General features: G+C 40.8%; 1 long non-coding RNA gene across 2 annotated transcripts in view; it reads left to right on the plus strand.

Moving 5' to 3' along the window:
- LOC139081702 (uncharacterized) overlaps positions 1 to 8,638 on the plus strand; it is a 35,869-nt gene extending 27,231 nt beyond the window's left edge. The window contains exons 4-5 of one of the 2 annotated variants that reach the window (XR_011536960.1): positions 6,565 to 6,729; positions 8,455 to 8,638. This is a non-coding gene — a long non-coding RNA (uncharacterized lncRNA). The remainder of the gene's footprint in view (positions 1 to 6,564; positions 6,730 to 8,454) is intronic. The other variant, XR_011536961.1, reaches the window with a different exon arrangement.
- The last annotated feature ends 3,423 nt before the right edge of the window (positions 8,639 to 12,061 follow it).

A 12,061-nucleotide genomic window follows, 5' to 3' on the forward strand; every position in this document is an offset into this window, starting at 1 on the left:
GAGTTGTATGTACAATTCTTCGGAATTCTGCTGCATGAGATATTTGTCTCTTCTCCTCAATATTTATTTACTCAATCATTTATATATATCAATATGACTCATAGATATTCTATCTTTTGGGCTACAATCCAATGCTGCTTTATTTTCTGCAGCTCAAACTGTTCCAGCTTTGGCCGGTGGGAGCTCTTTCAGCTGGCTGCAGCGTCCCTTTGACACACTCCTCTCATTGTGGGTTATCATTTATTTATTTTTTAGCACTTTCTTAGTTTCTGGGCTCCACTGGTTTTGAGGAATAGAAATTTACTCCATTCGCTTCCAGTTTCGAGTGGGGCGATTAAATTTTTTGGTAAGAAGTACATAAAGTTTTACTCTCCTTCTCATTTAATGAAACGTCATGGCTAGCTTTGCTTGATTTCTTAAACCACTGGGGTCAACAATCCTCCCCCGCCAACCCTCCATTCCCCATCCATAATCCTTTTAACTCCTTCCAAGCCACATGTCCCAAAGCACAAATTCCCTATCATAGAAATTATATATAATGCTCTATCAGCTGATTAGATTCCCCTTAAGTTTGTTGAAAAGAAAAAAATTTAAAAAGCACTTGACTTATAAAAGGATTTGCTTCCCAATATCCAGTTACTCTGAATTATATGGAAAAGACTTTATCAAGACTTATCAAATGACCCTTAATTTTATCTATTTCCTTTTAGAAGTATTTATTCAACACAATATGCTTAGAAAGGTTTAGCAAAATTTGAATATTAATTTTAATACAGCATTGTTAATTTTGATAACATACATTTATTATGCACTTTTTTGGGGGGAGCAAAAGTCTTAGCTCTGGAGATTTAACTCAGTCAATTTATGGAAATTACCCACCATGTAACCTAACAATGGTGGGCCATTAATTATGCCAGGGCAACAGGCATGAGCAATGACCGCCCTGGGCAAACTGAGACATATGTTTACCTTATCTAATGAGCAAAGCCACTATTCGTTGTCAAAATCAATCAGCCAAATCAACTACTTTTCTGTCAGAAAAAGTCTGACTTCATGTTCAATTCAAATAAACTTGCTATTATGCATTCCCATGACAACCAGTTCACTTCTGAACACAGCGACTAGCTGGGGATGAGATGATCCCATTTCCTCACACATCAATTTAAAAAGATGCAAGTTTAACTCCATTGATTTTATAATATTTACAATTTAAATGGCAACATCCAATACTCCTACAAGTCAGAACTCCACTTTTTGCAACCAAAGCTTGTTCATCAATAAAATTGTGTTCCCAAGCTAAAGCAAATTTTAAAGCATGGATAAAAGAAATAAAACTTAATTTCTGCATCGTCATTGTAGCAAGCAGGGCCTAGTGCAAAATGAAAATGTGGGGCTCCTTGTTCAGAAATTAAGTATTTCATGATGCCAACAGCAGAGTTTCAAAGCCAGCACAGGATCTTCTGAGTGGGGCCCTTCTGAGGCAGGGACCTGTGTGACATTTCAGGTCACACATTCACGAGCTGGCCTGGACAACAATTTTGTTTGTAGACACCCTTATGTCCCCTTCCTAGTATAAGCCAAATCAACATGAATAAAAGTTTCCAAAATTTAAAAATAACATCACCAAGGCACTCTTTGCATGCATTTTCTTCTCTATCAATGCGGACACCATCTATTAACCGGAAATGTCTGTGGATTTTCCTGTCTGTAGGTCATAGGAAATCTATCTACCATAATCTTTACCTTACACTAGTGAACAGTTTTCTCAGTGCCTCAGTTTCCTCATCTGCAAAATGGGAATAATGGACCTATCCCAAATTTTAAAGACTGAGTTAATATGGGAATGCACTTAGAGCAGTGTCTGGCATATAGTAAGTGCTATAGAACTGTTTGCTATTATCATTATTATTATCATTCCTATTATTATTTGATTGTTTCATTCACTATCCCAACTACAATAATGTCAGAATAGGGAACTGATTTAATGGCAGTGACAGACTTGGCATGTAAGATCCTTTTCCTATCAATAGTGCACCAGATATCATAACCTTTTCCACATTTATGTAAGAGTCTCTATTTTTCACTAGAAAAATAGTGACACTGATGCCAGCCCTGATATCGGTTCCCCTGCATTAAGCCCAGCATATGTGGGGTTAAAACCAAAGCACTCTTTTCCTGCTTACTTCCTGGCTCCCTGGCTCCAGAATCCACTATCTGCCATGGAGATGGACACAGCCAAGGACAGTTACCTGGATTCCATATCATCTCCTCCTCCTTCCAGAAAACAGTGTCCCAAGGCTGAAGGCAAGCTAGTGGGAAAGCTCCGACCAGCAAGGACACTGACTCCCCCTCCCTCTCTACAAGCAGCCACATTCCTTACAAACCTTTAAAACTCCTTGCCTCCCCTCCTTTGGGGAGATGAGATGAAATGAGACAAATTTGAGGGCTCACTCTCGTCTCCCAGCTTATATCACCCGAAATAAAAACCCTTTTCTTGCCATAAGCCTGGCATTCCAGTTTTTACTTGGCTCCTCTTGTGTGGCGGGTAAAGAACCTATGTTTGTAGGCGGTAACAACACTAGTGAGCAATGCTGATTCTTATAAGGTTCTTGGAGCCAACCCTGATCACTGTGTTTAAATGTTAAGCTTACTGATAATGGTACCAGTGCCCTTAGCTTTCCTCACAATTAATTGATTTAATTTTAGAGTCTGAATGTTCCGTAAATAAATTACTGTACATTGCATTAGAAATTTTTTTCATACTGTTGTTTCACAGTGTTTTATGATGAAGATCACCAAACAGAGTTGTTATTAGAAAGAAATACAGGTTATATGTAAGATTCATTATATTTAAGTATTGGTGTTTGCTTTCAATTCTACTTCGGTATCTCTTGGAACTTTGGTTGAAAAACTTCCTTTATATTTTTATTAGAGCTTGAGTCTGTAATAAAAACCCCCAGACTTTTGCTTCACTGTGTCGGAGGGAATCTCCATGTCTGCTTTCTTCAAGACTCTGATTCCTTCTTATTGGAATCTTAGCCACAGATTGGCAAATTTTAAAAAATTTAAATGACATAAAGTGCCAACTTCTTTTACTAGAGAGTAATGGTGCAATTCAAAACTGAAATTAAATTTGCGTGAAATCCATCTGTATTAGTTTCGTAGGGCTGCTGTAACGAAGTACCGCAGACTGGGTGGCTTAAAACAACCGAAGTGATCGTCTCCCAGTTCTGGAGATAAGAAGTGTGAGATCACGGTGTCAGCAGGGCCACGCTCCCTCTGAGACTTAGCGGGGACTTCTTCCCTGCCTCTTCCTAGCTTTTGGTGGTTTGCCGGCAATCTCCAGTATTCGTTAGCTTGCAGCTGCATCACTCCAGTCTCTGCAGTGGGGGCGTCACAGCTGGTGTGCAAATGGTTTCCTAGATTCACCCCCTTGGGGGCCAGAGTCAGGGCTCCAGAGCTAAATGCAGCAGGATCATTTTAGAAAAGGGAAATTGAATAGAATTACTTATTAGAGGCTCCTGTGCCTGCTGGAGTTCGAACTCTGTGAGAAAATTATTGGAAACCTGGGGAGTTAGGGGCAGCCAGTTGTGTTTCCCTGGCTCTGCTACACTCTACCCATGTAGCCATTCTTAGAAGCCTGGGAGGTAAAAAATTGAGGCTCCATCTCCATTTTATGGAATGAATATACCTTCCTTCACCAAGAGCTTTGACAGGTACAGCCTGGATATAGACCCTAGAGAGGGGCAGAATAAATGATCACTAATGCAAATAATGTTTCACGACTGTATCATGGGATCAAGATTCAAAGCTTTATCAGGAAAGCAAGCAGAATTATTCCCCAGCAGGGAAATCCATGTGGGTTACATATTAGAGATTCTTGTGACCGCACAGCTCCACTTCCAGGTGTGCAGATTCAAAGCCAAGAAAGATGAAATGCATTGAGGCAGGACAGAGGGAAATCTCTGTCTCTGTATTATGGCATGAATTCCTCTCCTTCTTCTCTTTTCTCCACTCTTAGAGCTCTAAGGAATAACCAGAACAGAGAGCTCATTCCTCAGGGGAAAACAATTGAACATCAGAGCTAGAAAGGATTGTAGAGATCATTCAGCCCAAAACACCTCGGAGACATCAGGTGTCTTGACTGAAACCACACAGCCTCATGTTCTTGACAGTTCTGGTGCTATTGCCCTGACAATGCAGGAAATCTGGCCGCATTCCAAGCCAGGATCCAGGAGCCATGATGATGGGCTGTCCTTGGGAATGTTCAGTAATAAATAGCAGACCCACAACTACTCTTGCTTTGCAACTATCTCGCCCAATGTTCTTCTTTATAATGGAGGACCCTAAGGCCCCAACAGCCCTTACCTTCTTCTTGCAGACTCTGTGGATTCAGCCTATTGCACTTTCTTCTTCAAACATCTGCTCAGTCTCCGGTGCTTCTCACTGGTGCTTCACACTGAACGGATTTAACATTAAGTCTGTGTGTGTGTGTGCGTCTGATATTTAATATTGTGGTTTATAAATCTTCTGGAAATTGGAGTAGCTTTTCATAGGTATGTAGTTCCAAGCCCTTCTCTCTGTGAATGGAGGTAAGATGATTCTTGAATCCCATAGCCAAAGATAATGAAGTGACCCTATTGATGAGAACAGGACTAAATCTTAAAACTATAAAGAATGCTGCCTGCCAAGAAAGAATCTGGAGGGGCCGGCTCCAGGGCCAAGTGGTTAAGTTCGTGTGCTCTGCTTTGGCAGCCCAGGGTTTCGCTGGTTCAAATCCTGGGCGCAGACCTAGAACTGCTCATCAAGCCATACTGAGGTGGTGCTATATGAGTCCGATATAGCTGAGCCAGAAGGACCTACAACTAGAATATACAACTATGTACAGGGGGCTTTTGGGGAGAAGAAACGACTCTTTTTTCTGAGCAGTAGGTCCTAAAATGAGCTTAAGTTGTTTAGTAAACCATGTTGTAAACACTTGTGCTGTCATAAAGCCTTTGTTGTTCCATTTATAGAGGACAAGCAGAGTAGATTCAACATAATTCTTAAAGGCTTTAGGATTTTTAGAATGGTAAATGAGCATTGGCTTCACCTTAAAGTCAGCAGCTGCATTAGTCTCTAAGAAGAGAGTCAGCCTGTCCCTTGAAGCTTTGGAGCCAGGCATTGACTTCTTTTCTGTAGCTATGAAAGTCCTAGTTGGCATCTTCTTCTGATATAAGACTGTTTCTTCTGCATTGAAAATCTGTTGTTTGATGTAGCCACCTTCATTAATTCTCTTAGCTAGATCTTCCGGAGAACTTGCTGCAGCTTCTACATCAGCACTTGCTGCTTCACCTTGCACTTTTATGTTATGGAGATGGCTTCTTTCCTTAAACCTCATGAACCAAACTCTGCCAGCTTCAAACTTTTCTTCTGAAGCTTCCTCACCTCTCTTAGCCTTCATAGAATTGAAGAGAGTTAAGACCTTACTCTGGATTAGGCTTTGGCTTAAGGAAATGTGGTTGATTTGATTTCGTATCCAGACCACTAAAACTTTCTCCATATCAGTAATAAGCCTGTTTCACTTTCTTATCATTCATGTGTTCGCTAGAGTAGCATTTTTAGTTTCTTTCAAGAACTTTTCTTTTGCATTCACAAGTTGGCTAACTGTTTGATGCAAGAGGCCTAGTTTTTGGCCTATCTTGGCTTTCAACATGTCTTCCTCACTAAGCTTAATCATTTCCAGCTTTTGATTTAAAACGAGAGATGTGAAACTCTTCCTTTCACTTGAACGCTTAGAGGCCATTGTAGCATTATTAATTGGCCTAATTTCAATATTATTGTGTCTCAGGGGCTAGAGAGGTCTAAGGAGAGGGAGAGAGACAAGGCAACAGCTGGTTGGTGGAGCAGTGAGAACACACACAACATTTATGAATTAAATTCATGGTCTTATGTGGGAGCAGTTCACGGCATGCAAAAACAATTAGAATAGCAACATCAAAGATCGCTGATCACAGACCACCATAACAAACATAATAATAGTTAAAAAGTTTGAAATATTGTGAGAATTACTAAAATGTGACATAGAGACATGAAGTGAGCAAGTGCTGTTGGAAAAATGGCGTTGATAGACTTGCTTGACACAGGGTTGCCACAAACCTTCAATTTGTAAAAAATGCGTTATCTGCCAAGCACAATAAAGCGAAGTGCAATAAAATGAGGGATGCCTGTACACTATTTGAATTTCTGAATCAGCCTTGCCTGGAACCAAATCTACACCTGGACTTTCCAAATTCATGAGCCAATAAAGCCCCTGTTTACTTGAGTGAGTTTGAGCTGTTTTTTGATGGCTGCATTTGAAGCTGTGACTAGCTTTTCTAAAGATCCTCGGAAACCAAATCCCTGTGAATTTAGACTGACCATTACTGTCCTGGAATACCATGTCTACAGCACTTGAACCTCTCCTAGAGCCTCCTGTGGGGATTGTCTCTGACAAGCAAGCCCCTCTTTTCTGATAGCTGGTCATTCACGTGGGGTCAGTTGTGGGGTTTTAAAAATCTGACTCTATCATTATTTCAATTTGAGGAACAAAAACTAAAGATCGTTGAGATCCAAGAATCTGCTGTCAGCTTCAATGACTGGAATGCAATTGCCCAGTGTGCTTGGGTCCTTTGTGGAAAAGGACTCCTCAAAGATGATGGCTGCTGGTTTCCTCCAGAGGTGTCCTCCCGCATAGCCTTTCAGTACTGGGTGAGCAATTACAGTTACTCCACAGAGGTCACATCCAGGCATGAAATATGCGGCTCCCTGTAACTACTTTGGGGAAGTACTTTGGGGAAGGCATATAGTAGATTAGTTAAACATAGAGGATCTGGAATCTGATTGCCTCAGTTCCAAGCCTGGCTTTACAACTGACTAGCTATGTGACCCTAGGAAACACAACCTCTTTATGTCTCAGTTTTCTCATCATCAAGTGGGGAAGGGATAATAGTAAATTAGCTCAAAGGGTTGTTCTAAGAATCAAATAAGCTCATGCATATAGAGCACTTAGTGTAGTCCCAGGCACGTGGTGAGCTCTCAAGACAGTTATCTGCTGTTATTGTTACCAGGCTGTTTTGTATCATATTCCTAAACACAGGTTCATTGTATACCATCAAAGTGCAATTTGGTGGAATTGGTCTGGGACAACAGCATTTGAGGGATCTAATTTGCTAAAAATTAAGTTCAGAATATTAGGAGGATGAACAGCAAATCTTTGAGGTCATTATTTATGAATATTATTTCCCTAACAGACTTTTGATAATCAGTTGGAAGTGTAGAAGTTAAGGATACGTTCTTGGGCAAAAATGTGAGTGCAAGTATTCTCTGTTGTCCAATTAGGGCAGATCCATACACCCTGACATTCAGCTAAGTAGAAGAGAGGGTTGATACATTATAGTTAAAGAATCCAGTTAGGAAATATGTCTTAATTATAGAAGACCATCCCAACTCCCCAGGGATGTGGGCTGAGATAATATTTTCCTCAGAATTCAATTACTGATACCTTACTACATGTGGTTTAGTGGACAGCCTCTGGCCCTAATAGTTTTAGTCAGGAAAATTTTTATTGCTAGTATTCACATTCAGTGATCACTAAAAAATCTCAATAAAGCATTCTTAGAATGTTTAAATTTAAACAATTTAGCTTACGGGTAGATAATTTAACATAATTTTGTTAGAAAATATATCCAAGGCGACTGGTCTATTGTTGTACTATATGGACTTGTTAGACATCATTCCAATTAAACGTTAGATGACATCTGCCAGAGGATGATTTTGGTTTGGGTGAGTTGGGTCTAAGCAATTCTTTTTCACAGTAAGTGGAGAGTAAGATCCATTGTCCAATGAAGACCACTTCTAGCTGATGTTAATAAAGCCATGTCATCAGCACTGGCGTTCCTTGATAGCAGGGATCATGCATCCAGTTTGCCTAGAAGAAGAATCAGGCATTAAGGCTTAAGTTCAAAAGACAGAAGGCCAAATGATAGATAAAACCGACAATAAAAGCCACTGTAACGGGCGTCCATGAGAAAAATGAGGTAAACTATACAAAAGGCACATGCATAGTAGACCATAAACATTTCTTTCCTTCAAAAGAGGTAAGGAGAATGGATTTATACTCTTCTATCAATGAAATGAAGTTTGGATGCAATGGGGGTAGTGGCCCAGCACCTGAAGAGATACTATAGTACATTTACAGGCCAAATAAGAGGGGGCAGACCACTCGCATACATCAGAGATTGTAAATGTCTAATCATAGGGAGATGCTGGAGGTTGCTACTTGATAGAACACTTTCCTGGGGACTGAAAATAGTCAAGTTGGTGCAGGAGTCAGGGCCAGGGCTTAAGCGCCAAGCCTGACCCAGTGTGAGCACTTTAGCAAGAGATGCAACATGGTCATGTGCAGAGCAACCACCTAAAATCTCCCTCTGTCAGGCAGAAACACTGGATCACTGGTCTTGGTGACAAGCCTTGCATGGTCTCCAGCCAGATGAGTGGACAAGCACCCATCTCTGTAGTCAATCCATGGCCGGGATGAGAGACTAAGTCTGCCTCAGAAATGGGGCTGGGACCTGACGGAAATGGCTTTGGAGTCCCAATGAACAAAGTAGGTAGGATGGTAAGTCTGTGATTTTTTTTCCCCGTACTTTTCACTATTCCCAAGTTTGGTGTGCCCCAGGGAAAAAAGTATGGACAAATGAAGCACACATGACTCCAGATCATTAAAACAACCACCAAAATACTCAAATGGGGTTGCTGAAGTACAGATTTCTGATCCGTAGAATCCCAGGGAAAGAAGAGAAGTGCTGCTTTGATTTCTAAATAGCTTTATCCTAAGATAACCAACCTCTAGTCTCAGATGGGTAGGCGTAACTTGCTTGGATTCCTTCCCTGCATTTCTCAGCCTCTGTCTCAGCTACACATCTTTTCATTTCTCCTGTACCGGAAAGTGGGTTAAGTGGGTTTGTTAGCCTTCTTTTTCAGAAAATGCAGCCTCCTATCTCAAATTTCCTGGATCGCCTGGTCCAGTAATTCTTAAATTGTGGCCTGCTGACTACAGGCATCATTGTCACCTAGGCTGTTTATTATGAGTGTAGATTCATTGATCCCAGACCTACCAGATTAGACTCTCTGGAGTTAGAACCCAAGAATCTGCAATTCACAAGCTCTTTTGCCCAATATGTTTTTGGAACCATCACTTTAGTGTCTTCCCGGCAGCTCAGAGGCTTCTCTGGGGGACATGCCTGGATCCCAATAGGCTTGAAGGCAAGTGGTCATCTTTAAAGAAGGATCTAGTATATATTGACTCAGCTTATTGCCTTGGCCTGTGTCTGGTGCACTCTCTGTGAACTCATTCAGTGTGATCACCCCTACCCTATGGCCTTTTCATACATACAGATGAGTGATCTCATAAGTTTCTATCACTGCTCCCAGGAGGATAATAGCTTAATCACATGGGGCAGATCACAGTCTTAAAAATACCTTACACATACTGAGCTCTTACCATGTCCTGGGCACTGTTCTAGGTCCTTCACATGCATCTATTTGTTTAATGACAACCCTATGAGGTAAGTACCCTTTTATAGCCCTCATTTTACAGAGAAGGAAACTGAAGTCTAGAGAGGTTAATTAACTTGCCAAGAGCTTGGATTGAACCCAGGCAATGTGGCCACAGAGCCCTGTGCTTCTAATCACTGTGCTCTACCCCTAAATGCAACAAAAGCTTACACTCTGCACTTACACTCCTAGTGGGGGAGGGAGAGTATGGGATGTGTGCATGTTTTCTCAAGGGGAAGCCATTCCAGGATGCCATATATCCAAATTGTTAACTACCATTTCTGGGCAACAGGCGATCTCCCAACTTTTCATTTTGTTATTATATGTTTAGCAGAATGACTTGCACATAAACACCATACTCAGCCTCAGCATCAACATGATGTTAGGTAGATTATTCCTTTGACACACTGTCAAAGTTCTTCTTTGACTTAGAAACCCCCACCTTTTCCAATGTCATGTGTGCCTTTAGACATAATTTCATATCCTAGGAAGCATTAACCAATGCATGGAATCATATGAGAAATTCTCTAAGCCAGCAATTCTCACCTTTGCATGCTAATACTATAATCACCTGGGGAACTTTTAAAAATCCAGCTGCCCAGGCCGCATCCCAGATCATTACATCAGGTTCTCTGGTGGTGAGACCCAGGAAGCAGTTTTCTTCAAGCTTCTTAGGTGATACAATGTGCAGCCAAGTCTCCAGCAGTGAGGCTGGGCATCCACTGTTCTATCTCAGTGATACTCTTGAAAAGACGGCTCTTGTCTCTGACTGATTGTGAGGTTGTTTCTGACCGATGTGTCCCTTTCTTCCTCCTTTCCTTGTACTCTAGTGGTTTCAGTTTCAATTGGGGGAGCATACCAAACTCTTTACTGAAACCCTGGGGTCTAGAGTCGGCACTGTTCTAGAATTAAGTAAAGTGATAACACTATATTTGCCATGTTTTATTTAGTCAGTAAAGCTGCACCATGATAACAAACATTCTGTTTGTCTTAGAATGTTTTCTTCTTTTTCCTCAATTGGTACTTTGGATCTCTGCAATTTGAGGTGTTTGTCTGAGCTACTGGGGCTTTAAATCAGGGAGAAACCAAAGTGCCAAGATGTCTAGAAAACCCGCGATCCTTTGGTATGTTTATTGGGTTATCACAAGCCGTAAGAGGAAGAGAGGAGAGGCCTCCATAACAAACATCTGACATGAGGGTAAAGCTGACTTATTACACCTCTCTCCTGATAAAGTTCACCCAATGCTCTGTCATATGATGTGAGTGGTTCTGGGACTGTGTTGGCAGGTTGCTGGAACCAGGGCTAGATTGTGAAATGGTTCATTGGGAAGGTCTCTCAATTTCTGTCTTCCACTTTTTCTCTCTTCTCTTTCTATTGCTTTAGCTCTCCCTCTCCCTATCTCTACGTCTCTATGCCCCTAGCTCTCTCTTTTTCAGTTTTAAGCCTTATTCAGGATAACTATTTTGGAGATAGTTCTGATAATGTGGTGGGGTCCTTGAAATCAGTAATATTTCGAAAGAGTCCACGCGTCACATGGCTAGTTACATTCTTTTGACTTACCTGGGGAGCTCATTGCTAACAAAAAAGCAATTTGGGTATTGGGAAAACAACTTCTTCCTTCTTTGTCCCAATCTTTTCACATGTTCCATATCTTTTTTTGGTTCAGATCATGTATATATCTTTTATTTTGCAAATGTTTAGACTAAGAAGCGGAAAGGTTTTGAAGCAATTGCTTTAAGCCAATCTTATAGTTTAAAAATAAGACACAAGAAGTTTAAGAAAGGATAATTAAAAAGAAAACTTAACTGTACGTCATTAGAAAACAAACCTTTCCAGAAATGTACTACCATCTGTAATAGTTCTTTTTTCTTGTGTGTTTAGAATATGCCACCCACATGTTAGTTGGTTCTTCCAGTCAATTGAGAAATAACCTCTATTATTAATTTCTCAATGAATATCAATGGGAAAACTCATGATGAGGCTATATGAATAAGCTCAAGATTCTTTATACATGCAATTATAGTGTTTTATATAGGAGTTTATATATTGCAAAGTACTTTTTTTTTTTAATTTTTAAATTTTTTTTTATTTTTAAAGATTTTATTTTTTCCTTTTTCTCCCCAAAGCCCCCCCGGTACATAGTTGTGTATTCTTCGTTGTGGGTTCTTCTAGTTGTGGCATGTGGGACGCTGCCTCAGCGTGGTCTGATGAGCAGTGCCATGTCCGCGCCCAGGATTCGAACCAACGAAACACTGGGCTGCCTGCAGCGGAGTGCGCGAACTTAACCACTCGGCCACGGGGCCAGCCCCTATTGCAAAGTACTTTTGTACCTAAATACATATATCTCAGGGTATCTAACTGATGCTGTTCTCTGTTTTAGGTATTCTTGGGGTAAAGCCAAATAGCCACAGTCAGACTGGGTGTCCTATTCATAAAATGAAACAGTAGCTTTGGAGCTTCAAGGACTATTGACCTTCATTTCCT

The sequence above is a fragment of the Equus przewalskii genome, unplaced genomic scaffold (assembly GCF_037783145.1).
Source record: "Equus przewalskii isolate Varuska unplaced genomic scaffold, EquPr2 ChrUn-6, whole genome shotgun sequence".
NCBI lineage: Eukaryota > Metazoa > Chordata > Mammalia > Perissodactyla > Equidae > Equus > Equus przewalskii.